This window comes from Helianthus annuus, chromosome 14 (genome assembly GCF_002127325.2).
Source record: "Helianthus annuus cultivar XRQ/B chromosome 14, HanXRQr2.0-SUNRISE, whole genome shotgun sequence".
Lineage (NCBI taxonomy): Eukaryota > Viridiplantae > Streptophyta > Magnoliopsida > Asterales > Asteraceae > Helianthus > Helianthus annuus.
The window spans coordinates 121587654-121601804 of record NC_035446.2 but is presented as its reverse complement, the minus strand read 5'-3'; the positions used below and the strand labels follow the sequence as shown (position 1 = coordinate 121601804).

Below are 14151 nucleotides of genomic sequence, written 5' to 3'. Positions count from 1 at the left end.
CCAGTATTAGGTTATGGTACCATAGGATCTGACAAATCCCGTTATCAGACTACACCCATGGTTATGTGTGGGGGTTATGTAGGTAACGACCGAACCTGATGATTGTTAACTTACCCTTTGGTGGTTTGTTAATACGAAACGAGAAACGAGTTAAACGAGTCACGAAGGTTTGAATGTTGTTAACGAGACGACCAAAAGTATCTTTTTCACTATTAAAACGAATACGATTTTGGGACGAGTTAAACGATTTGAAACGAGATAACGATTTGAAACGAGATACACGATTTGAAACGAGATAACGATTTGAAACGAGATACACGATTTGAAACGAGATACACGATTTGAAACGAGATAAACGAATTAAACGATTGGTTTTGGGTAGTGATTAAATAATGGGACGGGTGTAGTATGATAGAATCATGGTAGATACGCCGCTGGTACTTCTTATATATAAGTGATTCTATCATATTACATTGCGTGTCATTATTTAGTTCACTTGGGAAAACGATTTGAAACGATATCACACAACGAGGTTTTCAAAACGATATAAACCATACGAGTTTTATTAAACGAGCTTTTACGAGATGTTTCCAAATTATTTTACTAAAACAAATGTTTTTGGGTTAGGAGTCATGGCTACGAGATTTTATAAATTATAACCATCTTGATTTGAGTTGGTTAAACTATGTTGCAATACACTTTTCAAAACGAGGTTTGTATTTTGACTCTTGTAGTCTAACGAGGTATTGCAACAAATAAACAAGCCATGAACCCGATACTCCCACAAAACCTATGTACTCGCTCAGCAATTTCTTTGCTGACTTTACTTTTTACATATGTTTCAGGTGATATTGCTTGATGATGCTTGCTAGGAAGTTTGTGTCACATAGGACCTGGACGAGGCCTTAGTGACTTAAAAACAGTCATAACAATATGTAGTTTGTTTGTTTTGATTTAAAGACAATGTACATTACATAATAATTCAATAAAACAAAACATTTGGTTACCATGGTTGTGAAACAATAATTCTGTTGCAACACTCCCCGACGTTTCCGCCACGGTTTGTTGTTTTAACGTGGTCGGGGTGTGACACCATATCTCCTATATAAGGAGGTCTTCACCTCCTTATTAGGGCATGAGATATAGGGCAACACTTTTGTAGCTGGAAATAGGGGATTTCTTCCTCTACCGGCCGTCTCTACATTGCCCACGTTTTTCTCTCCTTGTTTGCAGGTCTAGGATGAGATGGAGAAGATGAGGTGTGGTCATATCCGTATCCATCACCGTAGAAGTACCGACCCGCTCGGATTCTTACTTCTTCATTGGCGCCATCCGTGGGACCGCACGAACCACATCTTGTTTCTTCTCCTCCCTATTTTTTAGATCTGTTTTGTTGAAGTTTCGAATATAAGAATTTCGTGGGTTTTGTTCCAGTTCTGTAAAAAAAAAAAAGTCAGATATGGGCTATCTTTTAAAGTTTTATGTGGTTTGTACTTTGGGATATGTGATCCCCCATACTTTAAAAACTAATTTTGAATCGGAAATCTTGATATGTTCACTCATTACAGTTATTCATCAAGATTAGCTTTCCAATAAACATATTTTTTGATAAGGAAAATAGTCCACGAACCACTTTTACATAAAGTGCTATTTACGTACAAGGAAAAAGCATATTGAGTGGCCCCCACTTCTCATCTTTATCTCTATGATTATCGCCATGTGAGGAGGCTCTGATGACCACGCTTCATACCATCGGCGGTGTCCGCCCCCCGCGTCCAGAATCCAGGTGCGCAAGGTTATTTTGTGTTTCACATATATACAATGCCAAAGAAACATAGTGTTTAAAAAAATATTAGAAAGGAGATATTATTTACTTGGAGTCCCTAAACATTCAGGGCTGCCATAATAAGTTGCTCTGGAGGAGACAAAAGAGTCTTGACTATAGCACATTGACGTCACAAGTATTAAAACTATAAACAGATGGCAGCTATCTCGGGTTAAACCCATAACTCAGATATAGCTCACATTCAAAATTTTCTTACCAACTCGTGCTCTTGTCGTAACACCACGCGTTCGGGCAGAGATAAGGCGCGCATCATCCCGGAGCATCACGTGTGTAAACCGGGTCACGCGGATACACTCCGCCGCCGCACGAGTAATCTCCGCCTGTCGGACACACTCCGCTTCCGCGCGAGTACACCCGCCAATGCGCGAGAACACACTCCGCCACCGCACGAGTAATCTCCGCCTGCCGGGCACACTCCGCCGCCGCGCGAGTAGACCCGCCGATGCGCGTGCACACACTCCGCCGCCGCACGAGTAATCTCCGCCTGCCGGACACACTCTACCGCCGCGCGAGTACATCCGCTGATGCGCGAGAACACACTACCTCGCCAGACAAGCAACGAACCACGCTTCATTATTCTCTACTCGATCTCCAGATCTGTGCGCTTCTTGGTCCAAGCATGGCTAGATCAATAATCTTCATATATGTGCCATCAATTTCCCTTCATGATCCGGATTTCTAGAAAGGGAAAAAATGAACACAAAACAACTCAATTACTCAACGCCATAGTCAAACAACCGGAATCCGATTATCGTTAGGGTTCTACCACCGGTTCCGTCGTATGGATCAACACAGCAATTCTCCGCGGTCCTACGACAACTCCGGCCCTCAGCCCTACCACGACGGCGGCCCCTTCAATCACGGCGGCCACTACAATCGCCGCCGTAGATACCAAAACAATAACTACCAGGACGCCGGTAGTGAAGCAAGCGACTCATTTGGATACTCCAATGGCACTACATTTTCGGGACGAGAGAGACCATTCTCTCAGTCTGTTCACGGACCTCCTGAATTCTTTGATGATGGGAAGTGTAACAAGCTTTATGTTTCTAGTGTTCCAAGAGAAGTCACAGAAGAAGATATATGTTCCTTATTTGGTGAACATGGAACCAGCACCGAAGTTGTTCTTTTTGAGCAATTAAAAAATCTCCAACAGCATGGCTGCTGTTTGGTTAAATATGCAACGATAAAGGATGCTTCACAAGCTATAAAAGCTTTAAATAATCAATATACTTTTCCTGGAAGATTGCGCCCCATTGAAGTTAAATATGCCACAAAGAAACCAGAACGTCCAGCTCTAGGTTTTTTGAAGACACATGAAAACAAGTTGTTGAATGGCGGCCATGAATCTCAAGTTTTTGTTAGTTTCTTTAGCAAGCATGCATCAAAATCCGAAATTGCAGAAGTATGGTCAGGCCATCACCAGCGGATAATTCCATCTCCCGCCACCTCTGGCGGACCATCATCTTTTTCCGCCATCTCTGGCAGGGTACAATCATGTTATTTAGAACTTGACTGCCTTCCCTCCGCCATATATGCCACCCGCCTTTGCGTCACCAGCGTGTTCACGCACCCGCCAGCGACAACCCTATTACATTCTTCACCGGCGTGTGTCCCCTGTCACCGCCACACGCAACACATCCCGGCCACCTCCGGTGGACACCTTTATTTGTCACGCCATTTCGGCCAACACCTTTATGTGTCACACCATCTCTAGCGGATGAAACCCGCTAACGGACAACAATCCGTAACCACATGTTACCCCTGTATATTCTCTTTTTATTTTCAAAACAATGTTGCACCTGGGTAAATGCATAGTGAATCATTTGCCGGTGTTCAAAGAAGATGCCAACATGAAGATTACGGGATCTTGTACAAGACATGGAAATAGAAGATTATTTCAAGGTCTACATATGAAAAGGCGCGCAAAGCTCACATACAAAAGGTGAATGACATATGTCGTGCCCAACGCCTTGATCTATATATATAACCTAAAAAGACAAGCAGGTCAGGTCATCACCGGTGGAGTACGTCGTATAAAGGCAACTGACCAGCCATAATGTCACCTCCTTCACATCGTCGGCATTTACGCAACACCTTTGTTGGGTTACGCTTACTCGCCGTGATCTCTTGGACACACAACCTACTTTGCGGGAAGCCCTGCGTTGCGCCATTACCTATCAGCCAGCCTTCAAAACATTCACACACTCGAGATGACTCGATGCTGCATTGTATAAGCCATATTTGTCTTCAAAAAAGGATTTATCAAGTTTATTTAAGTTCAATGCTACTAACATTATTTACCAGCAATGAACTGGGGGGCTAGCAGGGTACAGCGCTGCTACAACTCAAAGTTCGACAAATACCAAAACAAGGATAGGCGATTCAAATCGTGTAGAAGTTCAACTCTGTATACAGCTAGACGACCCTAAGCGTTTGTGGGTTTTGCTATAGATTGAATCATTCACCAGGTACGCGACATATCACTATTTGCTTATCAGCAAGTAAAACAAACGATGCCACGAAATTTGGAAGGCATATTTGAATTACTCGCCAGGTACGGATATGTAAACCCACACGCCATAAGCGACAGGGATTACATTACTCAGCCATAGGAAAAACAGGTGATAACTCAAGTAAAGTGTGTATTCACGCCAACCGCGTAAAACACTTTATTATTTTGGGCAAGTGTCTCAAACGCCCTAGCGCGACAGAGAGGCTTACGTGTCGAAGTTTAGATAAACATTCTCCACATGCCACTAAGAGGAGCATACGTAAATCATTTTCTTCAAGTCATCTCGAGACTACATAAATATTATCGTCGCAGTATAATACCGCCGCCGGGCAAGATATATTAAAAAACAACCAAGCTCGATCATTTCAACTCGTACATAAAATAGTCCTTGTCTAAGTAGGACGCGCTTTGGTAAAACTTATGTATACATGTCGATTCTATACAAATAATGCAATTTTCTACCTTGTTATTTCAATACTACTAATGTTTATTTAAGCAGCAAGAGACCGGGAGACTAGCATAGCGGGCTAATCACTCACGCCCCAGCTACAATTAAGTCTTGAAAGCGGACACTTAGTAAAACCGAGTGGCACAGTGGTAGGAATTGACATCCTCAAGCTAGACAGTCTTCTTGATAATGTTCTTACCATATTGCGGATAGACCTAAGCTGAGCTATATATATTTTGGAACGCAATTCCAGGTACAATCCTATTTTATTGCTTTATTTAGTTGCGCGATACACTTTTATTTGTTCAAACGCGTTTGGCATCTCATTGCACGCCTTTGGTTCACTAGACTATATACATATATCTATATGATGATCCGTGTATAACCTGATATGACAATGCTACCTTAAACATACGAAATCCCAAATGCGTGAATGGAAGGTTTCATTGCCACACATGCATTGGGCAACGCACGATCGACCATCAGGCATGTCGTATGCGCCTATATCATTACTTTTGATACTTAAGTCCTAACATGCTTAGCATTACTGAACTGGGCAATATGCTCGGACAACATGACTATGAGCGAACATGGTCATAATATTTACACGTGCTATACTATACGTCGAATAATTCTTATGCAAGCACGCGGACCTAGCTTGGTAATTTCCCACCATGTCGCCTCAATCGCTGGATTATTATATTCAATAGACAATCTCGAACTCGGCATAAGCGTTATGTCAGACATCTAAGCACAAGTCTCACGGCTGACAGGTTCTTAATCCCATCCTTAAATATGATACTCATTCATAACCTGATAGCTTGACGGAATACTCCATAAGTTATATATTTTCTTTTCAAAATGACCTGATAATTCTTGCATATATTAAAAGGGTGCCTATTAGAATGGCCCACTAAACAAAAAGTGTCGATAAAGGTTTCACCCCTATTGTACGCACACTTATCTACAATACGTTTAAATCGATTAATAAGCATGTCAGAGTCTTCTTCTCATGTTTTACTTGCTTGTCGATTTCTTTTTAGTACTTATCAAGTTCAAAGCTACTAACATACTTTAGCAGCACTGAACTGGGGGGCTAGCAGGGTATAGCGCCAGTACGCCTTAAAAGTGATCATTTTCTCTCAGGCGGTCCATTAAGGTGATATCCACTTCACATTAACCCGCATCGGCTCTTATATAATGTGGATGTTTCAATACGCCATACAATATTTATACTTCTCACATCATTTGGCCTACGATTGTACCACTTGACACAACATATGCAATTCGGTAGTCAAGACAAACGCACGACAAAACCAATATACGTGATCATTCAAATAGGTATTCCACACGCTATGCGACAGGAAAAATACTTATTCGGATATGTATTCTCCACACCAGTCTGCGACATGGATAAAAGAAAACCCTCACGCCACAGTCGGCGAGGTAAACAGACATGCCACCTACTATAAGCATTCCACACGCCAGTGCGTGTCTAAGAAATGAACATAGTAGCTTACATAAAGTGCTCATTCACGCCTAACGTTAATAAAGCATTTTATTATCTCAACGAGTATTCACTCACGCCAAGCGCGTAGAAAGCACTTTGTTGTTCAAGTGTTCATTAACGCCGCACGGGTTATAAAGCACTCTCTGGTATCTACAAGTGTTCATATAAACATTTGTAAACACAACGTACCACCGCATTTGAACTGCATATCACGGTAAAAGACAACTCTGACACGAAATATTTTCATAATAACAAAGTCAGATGATCAAATTATACAGCGCTAAGAGTGGGCATCTTGGTAATAGATGTATTCAACCACTACTACTCCAGTGGGTATCTTGGTAATAGATGCACAACCACTGATGAAAAACCAAGTACTTGTCCCATAATTATACAAACATTGTGGGGAACATAAATAACGCTCTAATCACCCTTCCGAGGTCACTGAGCATAGCAAGCACTTCTGCAGGGGTGCATTATATATCATTCTTTCCGACGGCAACGATAACTGCTATAACCGGATCATCAATAACGACTGGTACAACCACCAGCGGTTTCACATTCGCCTAAGGTGGCATAATATCCGCATATGCATCTATGACCACCAATGGCTGCACATTACGACAACGGAGACCCCGATGACATGGACGCGTGGTAGGGACCGTCGTCACATCAACATCAACTCTTTCAATGAGTTGAACGCCGTTAGCGCACCATGTGTTAACCAACAAAAGTCACACCACAAGGTGGACATTCTACAATAGCCCACACGACTGCGTGCGTACCGCTAAGGCAGGGCCACATCCTCAAAAGTCATCCAAGGGTAAGACACTGAACTACCAAAACTCAGCCTGCTCCAAGGCTCACACGCGGGACCCAACCGCATATGCGCAACCTTAACAAGGTCGTGGCAATGCGCCAGTACAAATGGCAATTGTCTATAACCAATCAGCGTACGTCAGGTTTACCCAACCAATTTCCACGATGAACAGTCGTATACTATTCATTGCTCCATTATCTTTACTCACAGCCAACGACAACCACAACAAACGTGGCCAACAACTTTCTTGCACCCGGACGACATGTAAGCCTAAAATTAAATGATCTTCACTCCCGAGCTCCTAATAAGTCTAAGTGCTCCTCCCACGCTTGCACGCGGGAGCAACACTAGACTGGGGGACATGACGAGGTATGGTACTGGACCCGACCCGGACGGTCGGACTTTTATGCTATTTATCACTTTTATATTAATTGTATATTATTATTGTGTACTAACCCGCGAAGCCCAGCGCATTGTAGTTTATACTACACTAGGCTGTGGGCTCGTAGAGACAACCCCTAACTGGGCCTGGCCCATTGAGGTTAGGGTTTTCCCATATCTCCTATATAAGGAGGTCTTCACCTCCTTATTAGGGCATGAGATATAGGGCAACACTTTTGTAGCTGGAAATAGGCGATTTCTTCCTCTACCGGCCGTCTCTACATTGCCCACGTTTTTCTCTCCTTGTTTGCAGGTCTAGGATGAGATGGAGAAGATGAGGTGTGGTCATATCCGTATCCATCACCGTAGAAGTACCGACCCGCTCGGATTCTTACTTCTTCAGGTAACAACCTCACGTTCTAGGAATCTGAGTACTTAGTTCCCTTTCATCACTACAAGTAATCACACATGAACTATGTCTATGTAGTTCTTTTGAGTGGAATGATAGCATAAATGTCAACGCAAACCGGAAACTAAAGATGGTCATTCGTCTCTAAATTGTTTACAAACCAAAACATTCATTTTGCAATTAGAATAGTAATCTTAGTTTTAAAACTCAAATCAATCAAACCAACTCTTGAACTTTACTTTCATTGCAATTAGTTTAATTTTAGTTAACTTAGATAAACCTTTAAATAACACATATTCCACAAACTCCCTGTGTTCGATACCCACTTGCCACTAACTATTTAGTAGTAATTGGATTAAATTTGATTGTGACCATGACATCACGTCAAATTTTGGCGCCGTTGCCGGGGAGTAGTGCGCAACATTTGTTATTTTTGATCTTTTTAAGTTTGTTATTTTTCTGGTTTACGTTGGGTGTGTTAGCATGCAGGTATTTACAGGTGCATGCGTACTAGGAGCTCTCACAAGCTATCACCATTGGCATTTGATCCATAAAATGAACGGACTTTGAGAAAGAACAGAATTTTGCTAAGAGAAAACAAAATCAGCGGTTTACCAACAACACCTACTACACCAGTTACACCAATCAGAAACATGAATCCACCACCTCCACCCACTACGGGTGAGCTTACACCACCCTTTATACCATCTTCAACACAACCGTCACCAAATACTACCATTCCTACATCCACACCAGAAATCAAACCAACCAACACTACCTTACCTGAGAATACATAACCTGAACATTCTTTCAGTTACAACCCTACATCATCCGCTGTTCCAGCTTATTCATCATTTTTCCCAACATCTGGCCAACCATCATCATCACAAATACCACCACCTAACTTATACCAAACAGGTCCATCGATTATCCATTCTACTCCATTTCAACCGGGAGTGCAATTTCAACATACTTCGGGAGTAAGACAAGATGGGTTCGACGAAGGGTATGATGACGATTTTGGGGGATATGATGAAGAAGGGTACATGTATGGAGGTGATGGAGATCAAGGGGAGTTTACTTACGTACAAGGACACAATCAAAGAATTTCAAGTGTTGGTGGGATTCTTCAACAACAAATTATACCTCAACAATTGCCACCACAAGGTCCACCGGTGCAAAGACGAGTTCAACAACCTCATGTGGGGCCGAGATTTCAACCACCTCCACAACAATTTGGGCCTCCACGAATGCAAGTTCAAAGACCAATGGGTCTTATACGTCCAAGAGTTCGGTTGGGTGTACCAAGAAGACATCTTCGAGAACATGCAAGAGGTATAGAAGCACATTTTAGATCGGTGATCACTCATAATCCTTCACCAGTAGTTATCCCTCAAAATGATCAAGGAAGAACTTTTGAAGTTCGAACCAATTCGTTACAAAGTTTGCCAAATGATAAGGGTTTAGCAACGGAGGAGCCTTATTATCATTTGGAGGCTTATGATTCGATTTGCAACACTATTGGGGGTCAAGGATTTTCAGCCGATGATGTCAAATTTGTGCTATTCCAATTTTCCTTAGAAGACAAGGCGAAAAAGTGGTTTTATACCTTACCTCCGGCATCTATCTATACATGGGCGGAAATGCAACAAATCTTTTTGGACGAATTCTTTACTGCTCAAAAGACAAATGATGCTAGAAAAAGTTTGAGAAGTTTTCAACAACAAACGGGTGAAATGTTTCATGAAGCATTCGAGAGGTTTAATATGATGATAAAGAATTACCCTCATCATAGGATAGAGCTATGGGAGTTGATGAATGCATTTCATGAGGGGTTATGTTCCGAAGATGCTCGTGACTTAATGTCTATTACAAATGGCACTTTTGGCACAAACTACGAGCATGATGATTGGGAATTTTTAGAGCAAATGGCGGTGACATCGAAAAGAAAAGCTCAAGCATCAAGGAGAGCACGACCGACCATTACCCGAACTCAAGTGCATGCGGTGAATGATGGTAATGTTCAAACTTCAAATCAAATTTATGATGTTTGTGCACTTTGTAATGAGTTGGGACATGCGGCTGAAAATTGCCAAGGAGTGGAAGGGCAATATGAGGAGGTGAATGCATTGCAAGGGCAAGGAGGGGGTGGTAGAAATTACAACATGAACTCCAATACTTACCACCCCGGTTTGAGAAACCACCTAAATTTCAGATATGGAAATCCCTCAAACCAAGCCAACCCGAATTTTCAAGGAAGTCAAGGTAACTTTGCTCCACGCCAACCGTTCAATAATCAAATTGGGTTTTCGGGTCGAAGTTCTTCTGGTGGAAATGAGGTCATGGAGATGCTCAAGGCAATGCAACTAGAGATGCAACGAAGAAATCAAATGGATGATGTTCGCATGCAAAAAGATGAAATCCGTGACAAAGCTATTCAATCGTTGACCATTCAAAGGGGTCAACTTGCAAGTGACGTGGCATTATTGAAGAAAGCAAAAGGTCAATCACCAAGTGACACGGTGATAAATCCCAAAAACACAAAAAGCATTAATATCAATGTGGTAAGCATCGTTCCTAATAATGAAATTAATGAAACATTTCTTACTTTTTCTTGTCAAGTGAGTGCAGGTATAGGAAGGGATGCCGAGGTTGAAACGGACAAGGAGCATGGAGCACCACTTGTGCCGATTCGAGTGGGAAAATTAAAAACTCCCCATGCATTATTGGATTATGGGGCGAGTATGAGTGTGCTACCAGGTGACTTATATGATATGTATGATTTTGGTCCGCTTCAGGATGCAGACACCATGGTGAGTTTGGCGGATGAAAGTTGGAGGCGTCCACGGGGAATGGTTAAGAATGTTATGATTCGGTTGGGAGAATTCGAATACCCGTGGATTTTCTGGTTTTAGATTATGCTACTACCATGATGGCGTCACAACAAAGGGTGATTTTGGGTCGACCGTTTCTCTATACGGCAAATGCTCAAATCGATTGTAGAGAAGGAATCATTACCATGACCGAAAAGAACCGTAAGTTGTCATTTGATGTTCAGACTAAGATGATTAGTTACGATTTTGTTGTGGCGAAGGATAGCGGGTTTAGTGAAAAGGTGTTTCAAAGAATGAGAAGAAATCACCCACCGGACCGTGAAGAAAAACATATGGGTTCTAGCAAGAGTGTATTTGATTACCCACCGAGTCGAAACGAGACGGATGCATTTTGCTCAATGGCACGTGGAAGTGATGGAGATGGCAGGAACCGCTTCTTTGAGCCACCTTAAATGGGGGTGGCACGGTCTGGCTGAAGACCTGAAAACTTAGCGCTGCTCGGGAGGCAACCCGAGGTTTTTAACTGATCTTGTTATTTCTTTAGTTTTCTATGTTTCAGGGCCATGGCAACACTCAAGTGTGGGGAAGATGTGCGAATATTTGTGTGAAGGTGGTGATAGGAAATTGGATCATTTACAATATCTGTTGTGTCAAACTTCACCAGGTCAATGTACTTTTTCCTTAGACTTGTCATGTTCTTTAGCTTTGAAATATTGGTAGTTAGTTTGTTTGCTTTTGTTTAAAAAAAATAAAAAAAAGTTTGGTGTGTTTGGAGCGATCTTTCCCTTCAAAACCATACATTGGGGACAATGTATCCCAAGTGTGGGGATGAGGGGAAATTTTAAAAAAAATTGTGAATTTTTTAAAAATCAAGCGAAAAATGGTCCAAATTGAACAGTTGAGTATTAAATTGCATGACACACCGGCAACCCATATCCCCTTGTTCTTTCTTGGTGAGAGTTGAGCCACTACTTGAATTTATTAGAATACATTTTTTCTTGATGAGAGTGGAAATGGGTGATGGTGCATTAGAACTTGTGTTTGAATGCAGTTTGAGGCCTTAGCTTGATATGCATGTGAAAAGGATTAGGGCAATTAGGTAGCCTCGTATTGGTGAGTGCGAGTGTGGGATTTGGGGGGTTGGACCTCATAAATTATACATATGAGCATGGTAGCGTGAGAGGCGGGGGTTTGGACTTTAGTAGCCCATTTAAGCTTTGAGCCGATCTTTTATTAACCCGTGCCTACTTTCTCTTAAAAAATTAACCCGTATTTGACCCGGTCTATTAGTATAATCATCTTTTTCTAGTATGCTTGTTTGTTAAATCGAAAGAAAAAAAAAGAAAAAAAGAGATATGAAAAAAAAGAAAAAAAAAGAGAAAAAGCAATGGAAAAGAAAAAAAAATGTTGGAATGTATTGTATATAGATGTTTACATTTGTTTAGATAGTAATAAAAGACCGGGTCGAATCATTAGCTACTTCATATATATTTCCATTTCCTACCCATATGCCTAGCCACATTTCAACCTTTAAGTCCCTTTGATTCATGTGCATGTTTTAGCAAATTTTTAAGGCAAAGGACCGATTTGAGTACAAGCATATTGTCGTGCAACCGCCTGTTTGCTTTGAGTGTGATCTAGCGTATCTTTGCTAGTTATTACTTGCCACCGAGAAGAGAGTTATTGTGAGGGGTGTGTTATGTGTGGTTTTAAGAAAGAATTAGTAGATGAGGACATTTGTTGATTGGTTTGTACTTGATTGATCGCTTGATAAATTATGTTTTGAATGAATGGGTTGCTTGGGACAAGCAATGGTTAATTGTGGGGATGTGATGGGTAGTCCCTAGGACGACCCTTAAGTGCTATTGTGACAACCCGTAATTCAGAGATAAACCTTTCAATTCCTCCGAGAATTTAGTTACATTCCTTTACGTTCGGTGTAACATATCGTATTGCGTCGGAATGTATATGCACTGTTATCGTACATTGATCTATTTGATTTTGAATGTTTAAAAAAAATATAAAAAATAAAAAAGAAATCTATATAACTATGTAATCAACAAACAATAGAAATGTATATATGGATATTAATAGCAAACCAATGGCTGCCATCTCTGTTTCTTTTGTGCGGCCCATCAAAGTTAAACCCAAACACCCTATGGCCCACACTCTTTCTTTGGTATTAATTCTAACCGGCCCCAAATCAGATTTGTGCGTAAAATTTCTTACACTCCTAGTTGTGTGTGACCCAACCCCAGCCCAACATTACCCATCGGCCCATCTCTCCTAAACCGCTAAACTCTCAAAGTGATTTGTACGTATACATATTTATGTTGATAAAAGTTTTTCACATGAACTCGGTATTTGCGGCCTAACTCCTTAGCCCAAAACCCTTATCTTTCGGCCCAAGAAATTGTCAACCGACTCCAAACGTGAAACATATATTATGTATGTGAAGCATGAAAGATTAGTACGATATACAAGAACAAAACCCTACTCGCCCCTCCACAGAACCCATCGTCTTCCTCACCGCTACTTTACTCGAATCCCGCAACAAACCAGCCGCTACCATCTTCTTCTCCAGCGAGTTCAGTTTCCGTCAAGCACCGGTAAGATCCTCTATGCCCCACTCGCTCGTAATCCTAGTTATAAGACTCGTCACGGTTTCAGTTCGTGTCGTAATTCATGTTCGCGTAATGCCCTGGTTATCTATTCATGTGTGTGTTGTGCGACATCTATGTGTGTATATGAACACCAACAAAGTTAAGAATCATGAAACTGTACGTGAATCTATATGAATATGCTTGTATATAAACAACAATAGATTGGAAGGTTATGAAAATACGTGTACGGAATACCATGCTTATATGTGAATGTTTTTGTGAACTTGTTTAGTGAGTGTATGCATGCATATGTAACAGTAGGGTATGAGACTATATATATATGCGATGACATGTATGAACATGATAATCTGAACGTGATTTATGAACGCGTTGATCTGATCATAGAGGTAATAAAACCGTAGGTGTGTAGGCACGAAACGGATTAACGGAGCCGAGCATATATGAACGAACTATGAATATTTATATGTCTATAATTGAGTGTTTTTCATGCAACTACTAATAGCCAAACATGTACAGCGATACATGGAAGTTCCGGTTCGATTTCGTGTTTCGGTATGAGTATGTGGGTGTGTGCATATGAAAACGGTTAAATGCAAACTAAGTTTAATGTTATAAGTAAATCGAGTATGAATGTCTTTTCATATTAAAAAGGATTTGAGTTTCACCATTGTATGAAGATATATGCATATAATGACATTATTTTGTGAAGTGTATAACCCTGAATGCCTTGTGTACAACCTGGTCATGCATAATATTTGAAGTAT

The 14151-nt window shown here is 41.2% G+C and overlaps 1 non-coding gene across 1 annotated transcript; it reads right to left on the bottom strand.

Moving 5' to 3' along the window:
* Positions 1–9621: 9621 nt before the first annotated feature.
* LOC118487000 lies at positions 9622–9727 on the bottom strand. The gene has a single exon (XR_004880167.1). It is a non-coding gene; the product is annotated as a small nucleolar RNA R71 (small nucleolar RNA).
* Positions 9728–14151: the final 4424 nt, after the last annotated feature.